At 38.2% G+C, this 13323-nt stretch overlaps 1 long non-coding RNA gene across 1 annotated transcript in view; it reads left to right on the forward strand.

The window, feature by feature from the left end:
* LOC140696398 (uncharacterized) overlaps positions 1-13323 on the forward strand; it is a 28507-nt gene that overhangs the window by 2515 nt on the left and 12669 nt on the right. Inside the window, exon 2 of the long non-coding RNA XR_012072672.1 lies at positions 6923-7076. This is a non-coding gene — a long non-coding RNA (uncharacterized lncRNA). The remainder of the gene's footprint in view (positions 1-6922; positions 7077-13323) is intronic.

The raw sequence follows: 13323 nt of genomic DNA on the forward strand, positions 1-13323 counted from the left end.
AGGAGACAGGAAGAGTTTACAGAGAGAGGATCAGAAGGAAAGAAAGAAAATGCAGACGTGACACATTCACCATGGGCTGGCAGGACTGGACTACACTTGTTGGCTAACCTTGTTAACATCTGTTACAGGCATAACAGATAGCAAGATAATAGTAGTAACTACACTGGAAGGGAAATGGAGTCCTAATAATAACTTTACAGCATAAGGGAACAGCTTGCAAAAAAAATAAATAAGTAAGTAACTTGTGCAGGGTGGAAGAGGGAGGCTGTGGAATTGAGAGCATGTTGGGCAAAGGGTACAAACCTGCAATTAGAAGATAAATAAGCTCTGGGCATCTAATGCACAGCATTGTGACTATAGTTAGCAATACTGTATTATATATATATATACTTTCAAACTGCTGAAAGACTAGATCTTAAATGTTCTGATCGCAAAAAAAAATGATAATTGTGTGAGGTGATGGAGGTGCTAGCTAAAACTTGTGGTAATCAACACCTTAAACTTACACTGTTATATGTCAATTTTATCTCAATTAAAAAAAAAGTACCTATATAGAGTTACTAAATAGCATTTTCTCTGTTATCTGTATCAGATTTTCTTTTTCTCTACATTAAGGTTTCTGTCATACCCGGTGTCAAGAAAAGAGTCCCATATATTTAGAATATCCTGTTCTTCACTTTGTGTTGTTTTTCATATAAAATTATATTCTTAAGTACCTATTCCAGGCATTGCTCTAGGAATTAGAGCAGTGAAGAACAAGATAAACATGGTTCTGGCCCTCAAGGAGCTTGCAACCTAACAGGTAGGCAAACAGTAATTACACAAATAACTATCTAAGAACCTGGTAAAAATCTGCAGGATACCTAAGTACTTTAATTACAATTTGAAGATTTAAAATACAGCACCTTGATTTTCACTTACTTGCAGGACTTTGATACTATATACAAGGCGGTGCTTAATCATTCCCTTTCCCTGTTCCATTACCAGCAGTACTCAGACCCTGTCAGGCATCAGCAAGGAAGCAGATTTTCAATTTTCATTCTTCCACTTGACAGACCGTGATTTTGAATCTTTGATATTTGACCATAAGTTACCTGTGAAGTAAAGCATGTTTAACCATCTGCTCTCTATTCTGGAATTGCTCGTGGTATTTGAAAGAAAGTTGATTGATTAAAGAGTCCAGTTATCATCGCAGGCACTGCTAGAGTTTTGTTATCTAATCTCTATTGTAATTCATGGATAAAGACTTAGAAAATGTTAAAAGAAAATTTTACTTACTGTTTTCTCAGAGGCAACATAAAAAGGCATATGCTAATCTTAAAAAGTAAAAATATTATTAATGTATTAGCTAGGATGCTTTTAGCTGCAAGTAATAGAAATTCTGATTCAGTGGAAATTTGTCCTATGTCACAAAGTCCAGAGAGGGAGAACTTCAGGACCGATAGATTCTGTAGCTCAACACTATTTTCAGGGATCCTGGTTCTTCCCTTATCATAGTTCTGTCTTCTCCAGGCATCCTCTGGTTTCATCCTCAGGTTAACAGCAAGAAGACTGCTGTGGCAGTTCTGAGCAACACATATTCAGAGAGGGTAGAGGGAAGAAACCACCTCTTCCTCTACCGCTTTCCTGGAAAGAAGGAAATCTGTCTTAGAAACCTTCCAGAAGACTTCTTCGACTGGGCACAATGGGCTCTCATGCCTGTACCTGAATCAAACACAGGCAGAGGGAATGGCCTGAGGCCATTCAGCCCAGCCTTGGGGCTGGACGAGCGATCAACTTCCTCTGAGGCACATGACTGTGAGGGCTATGGAGCAAAATCAGGGTTGTAGAAGTAAAGGACACCTGTGTCCACTTACACTTCCTGAACCATTTTCTCAAGATGAGAGCTTGAGCACAGAATGGTAATTCTGAAAGGAATCAGTGGCATTGGTGGTCATCTGATTTAATGTACGTAAGTGTAATAAATGTTGGCACATCTAGTTCACTGAGAAAACACTGAAGAAAACTGACCATCTTCTGATAACACTTAATGGTGTTATAAAATGACAGCATGTGAAAATAATATTTTTATTAACCTTTACAAGATGCTTAAAATTCCAGTCATGGAAAATGATGATTACTTACCAAAATATATGAGTCTCATCAGTTGAACTGAAAATTGGGGAATCTTGTACATAGGCCTGCATCACCAAACTCATGGCCTCTCACATTAACACCAGATTAGCATAACATTTCACCTTCAATATAGTATTGAACCTGTGTTGTTCATTTCAGAGAATATTTGTCCTAGTCAGGATAGGCTGGATTATAATACAATAACTGACAACTCCAAAATGTCAGGAGGGTTACAGAATGAAAGTACTTCTCTTGCATAAGTCCCTGGGGATCTGCTGGATATCCATGAGTTGGCTTGTCACTTACAGGCTGTTTCAGTCTCTCCAAATCCTTCCATATCAAAGTGCTCTCCCCACAAAGTGGCATTTCATTGGCCAAGTGAAGTCACATGGCCACATCAAATTTCAAGGGACAGGAATCCTTGTACCTGGCAGTAGAGGAGAATTAGATACTAACAAATAGTGATAATACCTAATATAATATTCATAATAGATTCACAAATAAATTCTATGAAGGACATTCTTTGTAAGTCAATTTGCTATTATCAGTCTATGAAATACTGCAATCACGGGTGCCCTTCTTTCTAGGATGATTCTTATAAAGAAGCCATGACTAACATTACTTGGTGGCTCCTCCTTATCCCGTGGCCCCTTCCTTCTAAGAAGGATCCGTGCCCCCTCATCCATCTGAGGGCTTCCTATTTATAGCACAGGAACTCTCCAGCCACAGCAGATTGAACTAGTGGTGGGTGAAAACCCATCCCAAGCTGAGCAATCAAGAGTCTCTTCTCTTAAGAAGTTGGACTTCGGACATAGCAATAAATGCTATGGACTGCTTAAAGGGAACATAGACTCAGGTTATGTCAGACACTTGATTGACAGTACAGATAAAGGTCTTCGAAAGAAAGAAAAACAAAACAGGCAGACAGGGAAAAGGGTAGGTAATCAATTATCCATGTGGTCCTTTAATCACAAATTCTGACTTTGCTGTTACAGTCTAGCTCTCCTAAAGCCATTTATACTTTCTGACCTTGGACTCTGTGAGACAGCCGTGTGTTCTACCAAGGGTTCCATTTTCTGTTTAATTTGGTTTGCAATGGATTTCTATTTCTTACAGCCAAACAATGGTTGCAATAGCCAAAGCAAAGAAGAATTTATACTGTCCTGAAAATGATTAGTGTATGTGAGAGGGCCCATTGGCCCCATGTTCCTCTTCTCTGTAGTTCTGAATTATAAAATATCGTTTCCCAGAGTGTGTTCTGTGGAACAGTGACCCTCCACACTGCTCTGTGGAGCAAGGGATTTAGGCTCAGATAAGTTTAGGAAGTGCTGCACTCTGCATCCCCCTTTGGGAGACTGTAATTACATTAGTATATTTAAGGATCTGAGAAATTCTGTAATAAAGAGACCTGTTAAATCTCCTTAACCCAGCATTACCAAAGGGGTACCTGTGCTTTCATATAATACACATTAAACTCTCTTGGAACATGTGCTCTAAGGAGATCAACTCTTTGAAAGTTGCTATTAAATAGTGATCTAGAAGGAGTACTTTTGCTGCACAGTTGAACAGTGCTCTCTTCCCTTGCTTTTTTAACAGCTGTCTAATGAGAAAAATGATTATTTAACACTGAAAAAAAAAAGTACTGATCTAAGGAACGCATTGCTCTCACCAGATGTCTCACTACCAAGATGAAATTTAGAATTGAGAGTCTCGTGCTTTATTTTACTCTGGATGAGAAAATACCTTGTCACATGGAGGGAAAGATTTCCAAGGAGTGGGATGAAACATGTAGGTTTTCTTGAGTGACCCTGAAAAATTACTGAGCAGTCTTCTTCTAGAAGCTGTCTTTGGGATATCCTGTCTGACAGCTGAAGAGACTGCTCAATACTGTGTCTTCCTGGCCAATTGAAGCAGTAACAGCTTAGGTTGGTGCTCCTTTAAAGCAGAGCCAGATTATACAAAATGACCTAATAGAGGAAGTAGCGCTGTACCGACAGTCATCTTTAAGATCAAATGATTTTTTTTTTCTGCTTCTGTTTGTCTTAAGAGGTATTTAGGTTGAGAAAATGGAGATAGTAAACCCCTACTGTGTGCCAGATACTGTCCTAGCCACTTTACTTTTGGGACCTAATTTACTATCTCTACAAATATGGATTGCTATGACCCTTTTACAGCTCAGGACACCAAACCCATAAAAAGTTAGGCAGTTTTATTATAGTCTCGTTGTTAGATGGTAACCTATTAGGTGATATAAAACCAATTCCATCTGATTCCAGATCCACTTTCTATTTAAGCATGCTTGTTCCACAACAACCAAATGATGTTTTGCACATAGTAAATGATATGATCTAACAGTATAGATAAAGAAGAAAGAGGGGTTTGTGTGTGTCTGTGTGTGCTTTTTATTGGAGCTGAAGATTAACTCAAATATTTCATGTAGAAAAAAAGTTGACCTCAAAGGGAACTTCTGGCTAGGATTTCTTTTTTTAATCATGAATATTTCAGTTTAGTAAATAGGACTATTAACAGTATTGGAAGACATATTCTGTATATCTTTAGGCTTTGATATTCAGGGACAAACAAGAGCCTGGAAACATTAAGACTTCAGTGTTCATGACATGACCAGGATTATCTAAATTGATGCCATGATTAAAATGTTTTGTCAGGGAACAGTTTATTCAGGGAATCTTGGATGAATTGCTGTGAAATTACTGGTGAACTATTAAATGATGCATATAAGCAGGAAGATGAGGTCCCAGAACTGTGCTTCTTCCCATTTAGTCTGTCTTTTAACTTCAATTCTCATTACAGCTTGAAGAAAAGTGTTTTCTAATGATGCTTATAAAACAAAGCACATTTCCTGACAAAGTACCAAAAAGACTGTTTTAAAATAAATGAACTTAACTGTATATCAAGTTAGTGATACAAACACACAAAGAGAAAAACTACTTTAAGGTTTTTTAGAACATAAGACTTTGAATATATTTTCTTAGAAATATGTATTCTAAGGACAAAAAGGCAAAATTTTAATTTCATTCAATAGTCTAATTATTACTAAAAATATTGGTATCATTTTGAAACTATTTTATGGACATTATAGAGCAAATGATTATGTTAATGTGTTGTGATCCAAAATGTACAAAATGAGTCTGGGATGCCTTCTACCTAAAAGGAAGGAAGTTATCAAAGACTGTTGGGGTCATTATCAAAATGATACAACAGTCAACTTCCTCTGGGCTTCCTTTAGCCAAATATGGAACCATGTAAACACCCAAAAGAAAAATGATTGCAACAAATTGAAATACATCGACTGTGTAAAATCCATGTGTTCATAACAATATGAAAAAGAGAAAGAAAGCTAATTAATTATGTAAATACACAAAAAGTTATTGGTCACCCTCAGAAGTAACTAGGGCATTAAATTAGTTTGCTAGGGCTGCCTTTTTTAAAGGGAAAAAAAAAGAACTTATCCTGCATGTCCTGTACAAAATACAGTGAATAGCCCTAATTGAGGAGCAAAATCCAGTTAATAAGTGTAAAAAGAATGATGGAATTAGAAAACCAGTATTTTGTAGTATAGGCAGTGCTCATCAATGGATGATTAAACTGTTAAGGAGAAAGACTGATAGTTCACTTTATAAAAGATTAAAGCTAAAGATTAATCTGTTACCACTTAAATCTACCAATCAATGTAGCGTCACTAAAAGTAGGACAACCAGACATCGTATGCCTCTTAATGTGATGCAGCATAACTTAGCTGGCATTGCCTATGAAATATTCTTGCTAAAGAAGCTAAAACCGAATCTAATTGAACCTTTAGTTTTAACTTCCAGTTTACAGGGAAAATGGTGGGTGGAAGGACAAGTTAAATTACACTAAAAAGAAGCAATTATCTATATGCAGAATGTAAGACATTGTATAGGATAATTGACCTGATTTTGTCAACAAGTCAATGGCATGAGAAAATAAAAACAGGGAAAGACAACTGTTCTACATTAAGAGACTTAAGAGTCACAGCAAAATGGAATTTGTTGACCTTGTTTTAAGCCTGATTTGAACAAACCAATCCTAAAAAATGTTTTTGAGATAATCAGAAAATTTTGATGATTATCAATTAGATGATTTTAAGGAAGTAGTGTTAACTTTTAGGTGTGATGATACTATAATATTTTTTAAAGGCCTTATATTTCAGATATATACAGAAGTATTTAAGGATGAAATGCTTTTAGAAAATATAGAAGAGAAGGAAAGAGGAAGGGAGGGAGGAATAAATGGTAAATATTGCAAAATGTTGATAATTGGTGAAACTGCTAGACCAGTAGTTCTCAAAACATGGTCCCCCAATCAGCAACAGTAGCATCCTCTGAGAACCTGTTAGAAATGCTAGTTCATAGACCCTTCCCAGACTTACTGGACCAGAAATTCTGAGGGAAGGGCATACCAGTCTATGATTTAACAAAACCTTCAGGTAATTCTGATGCGGCTGAAGTTTGAGAACTGCTGTGCAAGAAAGAAGGGCTTCTGAGAATTTAAAGGGTGTTGAATATTTTTCAGTATGTGTGAAAACTGTCATTATTTTTTTAAAAGTTAAAAAAAATCTATTTGTAGTATATGCGAGAGTCAGAAGGAGAATAAACTGCAACTACCTCCAAATGTTCGCCATAGCATAAATAACCCCAGGAAGTGAAGTACAGGGCATGTGAATTCTCTCTCAATAAAACTATTAAAAAGAAAAAGTAAGATAGTGTTTTTTTTGTGGTTCTCCTTGAAGGTACTTTTCTAAGGCTTTCATTCTCTTTTTTAACAGACATTTACTGAATCTAATGCTGTGCCAGGTACTCTGCTGAAGGATGGCGAGATAAAGGTGGATAAAATGCGGTTGCTTCCCTCAATGGTTCCATAGCATCATGGGGAAAAGAGACAAAGGAATCACAGTGGAATGAGCAAGAGCTAAACTGAGGGTGAGTAAATGTTGTGTGACTGAACAGACTGCAGGACTGAAAGTGACTGGAGTAGGGGACACTTGTACTGAATTGTACGGACTGAGTAGAGATTAAAGAGGTGGGGAGCAAGTCTCAGAGACGTGCAAGAGTACCTACCACTCACTCACAGAGTCACAGTAAAGAGCTGCCAGTGGCTAGGGCAGAGCCAAGGGCTCATGGTGGCACTGCACAGAGACACAGTCCTAAAGGAACCAGCCTGCCAGATTTCTTATTGCTGCTGTCTCCATCAACATTTCTGATAATGTGCACAATTAAAGTGTTGTAAAGACCCTACCGACTGGAAATATAACCCTAAGAAGAGCCAGACTATGAATTATGAAAGTCTAGAGCAATCAAATAAAAGGAACAATCTGACCTAAAATCGTTGCTCACATTTTATATAGAACTATACTGCTAAAGACAATGCTAAGAGACTCCTTTGTATAGTATTGTTAGCTAAATATAACTACCTAATCATTTGTGAATAAATTGAAATGAGCTACCTTGGAAAAGTATAGAAACATCACTATTCTTTAACCACAGATTCCATCTTATATATGGGGCTTTGAAGCAGACATTTCATGCTGTTTGAAGATTTCTTTTTTTAGTGGAGGAACTGGGGACTGAACCCAGGACCTCATGCATGCTAAGCATGCACTCTACCCCTGAGCTATTTCCCACCCTTCCCAGTTTGAAGATTTTTTAATGTTAGTGTTCTAATCCACAGTATTTTTTAAGTCAAAATCTCAGCAATATTGTGCTAATCAAATGCAGCTATCTTCTGATGCACTTTTTATCTGTCACAAATATTAAATTTTTAAAAAGTAGAATGTATTGAATAGATTCTCATCAGCTGGTTTGACAGCACTAAACCAACAAAAGAATTTCGTAAATAACAAGAACAATAGATTTTTCCATAGGAATATAATTAAAATTTATTATCAAAATAAGCAACAAATATATCTTCCTGTTATTTGAATAAGACATGCTAAAAGAAGAAATTAAGTTCAATTAAAGTCTATTAACTGAGACTATGATAAAGCAAGTATTTGGCTTTCTATACATTAGCATTATATATAGAATAAGAATTTGCTGTTCCATAATCAAAGGTTCTAGAGTAATACTGTTTAAAATCACCAATCATATTTTTCACTAATTTAAACCTGAATTTTTCCTTTACAAAATGTTGGTGAGTGTCATGGTATACTAAAAAAAAAATACAGGCTTTGGAGCCAGATATTCTAGACTTGAACTCTGGTGTTACCACTTACTAGCTATGTCATTTGGATGAGCTTATCTGTCTCAGCCTCAGTTTCCTCGTCCTACCACCATCTTCCTCACAAAGGCTTTACGAGGGCTAATGAAAATGGTGTGTACAGGGGCAAGTAGGCTACACAGCACAAGATGAAAGCATCCTACAGATATTAGTAGTTCTCTTCTGTTACAGTCTTCTGTCTAGCCAAAACTTAGTGTCTTAACACAAATACTTAGTATTTCTCACATTTCTGTGGGTTATCTGAGTAGTTCTGCTTCAAGTGGGATTGCCAGGCTAGGCAGTGGGATCACTAGAAGATTCCGATGGCCTCACTCATTTAGATGACATTTGGTGCTGGTCAGCCGGGGTTGTTGGTTAGGGGGGCACCTTGGTCGTTCTCTGCATGGCCTTCCATGTCACTCAAGCATCTCACAGCAGGTGGCTGGGTTCAAAGAGGGAGCGTTTCAGAAACCACAGGCGATGGAAGCTGTCACTTCTCTTAGGGTTTAGTTCCAGAAGACCTAGAATGTCATCTTGTTCACATTCTACTGGTCAAAGCCAATCTGGACTCAAGGAAAGGGAGATAAGCTTCATCTCCTAATGTGAAGAGTAGCAAGTATACAAGTAGGAGAAGTGTTTGTCGGGGACATTCATTGGAGATTAGCTACTTTGGTCCCACCCTCTAGCCACAACAATTCAAATCCTTCCCACGTGCAAAATATACTCACTCCTCAGAACCCCTACAATCTCATACTCTTAGGCCATCAGGTCAAAGTCCAAGACTTGGTCAGCTAAATGAGGTCCAGGAGCAATTGAAGCTCTTCAGGTCTCTATGGTGCAGCCCTTGGCTGCAAAGACTTGTGAATGAAAAAGGCAAATTATCTGCCCCACCTGCATCCAACCATACAATGATAGAAAAGGGACAGGAAAATCACAATGGACACTTTCATTCAAAAAGGTGGAGGATGGGAGGCACATGGCTGTCGCCAGACCATGGTAATTCTGAAATTAAGCCAAACATATGCTATCATTTCCTCCAACTCTTACATCAGAGAACATTCCTTGATTAAGGCCCAGATCTGCTTGCTCAGAGTAGTTCTCTCAGATTCTCTAGGCGCTTGGCTCTACCCTCTGAGTCATTCTTCATTTTCCAAAAGAAATGGCCTGTGTTTGCAACTGAGTAGTTTTCTCTGCTTCTTGTCCAGAAGAAGTTCTGGACTCTCTCTGTCTCTTCAGGCAATGCTTGTGTAATTCCTCTAAAAAAAAAAAAAACTTTATGTGCTTCCAGTGTATCAAATTTTAATCTACTCTTTTATATAAAAGCTATACTGATAAATCTCTGTAAGACAGAGCCCCTCTATCCTGGATTTAGAGTCAGGTGCTGTGGAACAATGCCCTTAAGATTCTCAGAAGTCCTTTTGTCTAGCAGAGAAAATTTAAGAGGTGTGCACTTAAAATTCTTAGAAGCCCTATCATCTAGCTGGCAGCACCGTGGATTTGATCCTTGCCAGCAGAGTCCTGGCTTGGACTCTTTATATTCCTATTTCATCATATGCAGCTTAGAAAAACCAGCTGGTACTGCAAAATTCTGCCTGCAAATCTTAGCCATAGTCACAAGTTCATGGACCCAGATATGCTGGCACCCTGACCTCAGACTTCCAGACCCCAGAACTTTGAGAAATAAGTTTCTGTTATGTAAGCCACACAGTTTGTGCAGTTTTGTTATGGTAGCCCCAGATGACTAAGACACTTCACTTCAAAAGATGAGGAACACAGTGTGTATTCAGGGACGGCAGGAGTTGTTGGGGGCCAATTTTAGCCCCCAATTTTATCACAACATTTAAGTCTAGTGCTACTTTGGTTGGGGTAAGTTGCAGGAACTCTGGGTTCTGACTCCTTTCTTCGTATATGTTTGTGCACATAAGTGTGGGGTAGATTTCTGACTAGACCAAGCACTGCCACTCTCAACCTCAAGCCCTTTTTCAGATCATCAAGGAATGTTAAGCCAGAGTTAGAAGATTGCTAAGTTCCCTCTTCCTTTTTCTCTTTCCTTTCTTCCCTCCTTTTCTTTTTTTTTCTTTTTTCCTTTTTTTCTTTTTTTTTCCTTTTTATTTTTCCCCCTGCTCTTTCTCCTTCTCCTTCTCCTTCTCCTTCCTCTTCTTCTTCTTCTCCTTCTCCTTCTTCTTCCTCCTCCTCCTCCCATGGATACATTTCAGTGGTCTTGGTAAAGAAGAAATTAATAGTATTTCCTTTGACTCAATCAGCTACTGTGCTTGAATTATAAAATATTACTTCAAAAAAAATGTTATCTCAATCAGTTACCATTTGACTGGTTCTCCCAAAGCAGTATAAGAGAGTGTGTCAAGTGGTATAATACTTATTACCAATCTGTTCCACTCCTGGCTGTTTGACTTACAGACTGTAGACCCAGATTCACCATTAAGGGTCCAGCATGTATAGTGAGACTTTCCAAACAATGGACATAAATAAGAAATGTGTAATGCATATAGAAATCTTAAATTCAAACAAAAAGGAAATATGACCAACTGATTAAAAGATGAGTTTGACCCCTTTTAAAGATTGACCCCTTTTAAGACTTTTTTAAAGTCTTAGATCAGATAACTTGATCATTTAGGGATGGCAGATGAGTATAACAAGGCAAAATAAACTAGTCGTGGGGCATTAAATTGGAGTAAATGCTTTATTTCCATGTAGCATGTCCAGTAGGTCATATAGACCTTACTTTAGTCTCTGGTAGCTTTATTCACTGCTTTTTTTTTAATGAGATAGTAGTCACATAACATAAAATTAATTTTTTAAAGATACACAACTCTGTTTTTTAGTATATTCACAATGTGCAACTATTACCACTGGGTAATTCTAGAATATTCTCATCACCCCAAAAAGAAACCCTGTACCATTAGCATATACCTGTTGGTTCTTTATGTCTGGCTTCTCTCACTTCGATGTAGCATGTATCAGCACTTCGTTCCTTTTTATGGCCAAATGATAGTTAATTATATGGATAGTACCACATTTTATTTATTCATACATCAGGTAGGAGACAATTGGGTTGTTTTCACTCCTTGGCTGTTATGAATAATGCTATGAACATTTGTGTCCAGCTTTATTCACTTTAAAGATTCCTATAGAATATTCCAAATAAACAAGGTTAGTGCTTTTTCTTTTTTTAGTTTTTATTTTAATAATGTAGAGTTTTTTTGGAAAGGAAAGCTGTCTAAAAGAAAACTGACTTCTAGAGGGAGAAATTGGGGTAAATAATGAATAGTTAGATAAAGTACAGAGTGTGAAGTTAGAAATTACAGGTCCACTTTACTAATCAAACTTGTAACCCCAGGAGGATGACAGGAACATAAAAGAGAATTCAAGCTGTTTTTCAAGGGTAGGGGGGATTTATATAACAGAACTTAAAAGTTCTCTTGTTTCAAGATTTACAGGAAGTATAAACCAAATAAAATTGCCTTATTATGAAGATTTAGGCACAAAATTCTCTCTAGCTAGTTATTTAACATCGCAAAAGGCAGAGTGCTTACCTCTCCTGTCCTGTTTCTTGTTTTGAGGGTGTTTTTGTTTTTACATATAATTAATGGTCCCCAGATGTACTTGCTTTTCAGAGCTCTGTCTTTTCACTTTCATGTTCCTTAGGGAGCAGAGGTTTCCAATAGTTCCCCAAGCCCAAAATTTTAAAAAGGCCAAACAATAGAGCCATGTTGACAGCATCTTTAGGGAATTTTCCTTTTACATCTAGTATCAAACTCTCCCCTGTAACCTCAGCATGTCACCACTCTTTAGCATTGACTTCAGGACCTCATCACTACCTAAAGCTGCTCTTCCTCTGAAATCTTTAATTAGAAGCCTCTTTGTTTTCACCACCACTTCCTTCATGCCTGCATTTCACGTGTCCTGTCTGTCATTAAACCCATTCTTCTGCCTTATCTCTACCTCGACCATCCTAGCTTGTCAGACTTCTAGCCCCTCCTAGTTCCTTTTCTTTCCCCTGGCCCAGGTCCCGAAGTATGGGCAACTCCCTCACCAGTGCCTCCAATTCCCTCAGCCTGGGACTTTGTCCTTATCAAGTTTGTCAGCTGTCCAAACAGAAATCCACTGAGTTCTGTTTCTCTGTTCCAGGACTATCGTCATCTAGCCTCTCCTATGAAAGCCATACACTTCACTGAGTGTGGCTCAGAAATTATTTTATCCCCTTCCTATTCACAGTGGCCCCTCCAAACCTTTACTGTTCTCTTCAAGTCACGGACTTCATCCACCATTCTCCCAGCAGAAGCAAAAACAGAGGCCTCAGGCAGAGACTCCTTTAATGCCCCTCCATCTGTTAACTTATCTGAGCCTTTACTCACCCTTGCATCTTTCCACTTTTCTTCAGTGATCTCCTTCTCTGTGCCTCTTGCGCCCCCTTGGCTTCCATCGAGACCTAGTCCTAACAACGGGCTCATTTATAGCTTCAGCTTCTTCCACACCATCTGCTCCTTTCCAGTCTCTGCATAGCACCCTAAAAACTCCTTCCAGTTTCCCCATCCCTCTGGATTCACCCTTAACTTCCTAATTGGTTTCCCTGCTTTCAAACATTTTCCCTCTCTACAATCCAATCCCCAAAGTAGAGCATCCAAAAACACAAATATGTTTGTGCCATTTCCATAATTTAAAATTTCCCATGACTCTTTAGTCTCCAGGATAAAACCCAAACTCCTCAGCTTGACAGACAAGCCCATGCAACCTATGAGCCCCATCTACCTCTCCAGCACCATCTCTCTCCCTCCCCAAGGAGCACGTTACATTTCTGCTACAGAACACACTGTTATCATCATATGCTTTCATGTCTTTGTGCCTCTGCCTACAATGCTCTCTGTTTTAGGATGAATGTGTCCCTCCCCCCAGATTCATGTGTTGGAGTCCTAACCCCCAGTACCTCAGAATTGATTGTATTTGGAGACA

The sequence above is a fragment of the Vicugna pacos genome, chromosome 5, assembly GCF_048564905.1.
Source record: "Vicugna pacos chromosome 5, VicPac4, whole genome shotgun sequence".
In the NCBI taxonomy this organism is placed as follows: domain Eukaryota; kingdom Metazoa; phylum Chordata; class Mammalia; order Artiodactyla; family Camelidae; genus Vicugna; species Vicugna pacos.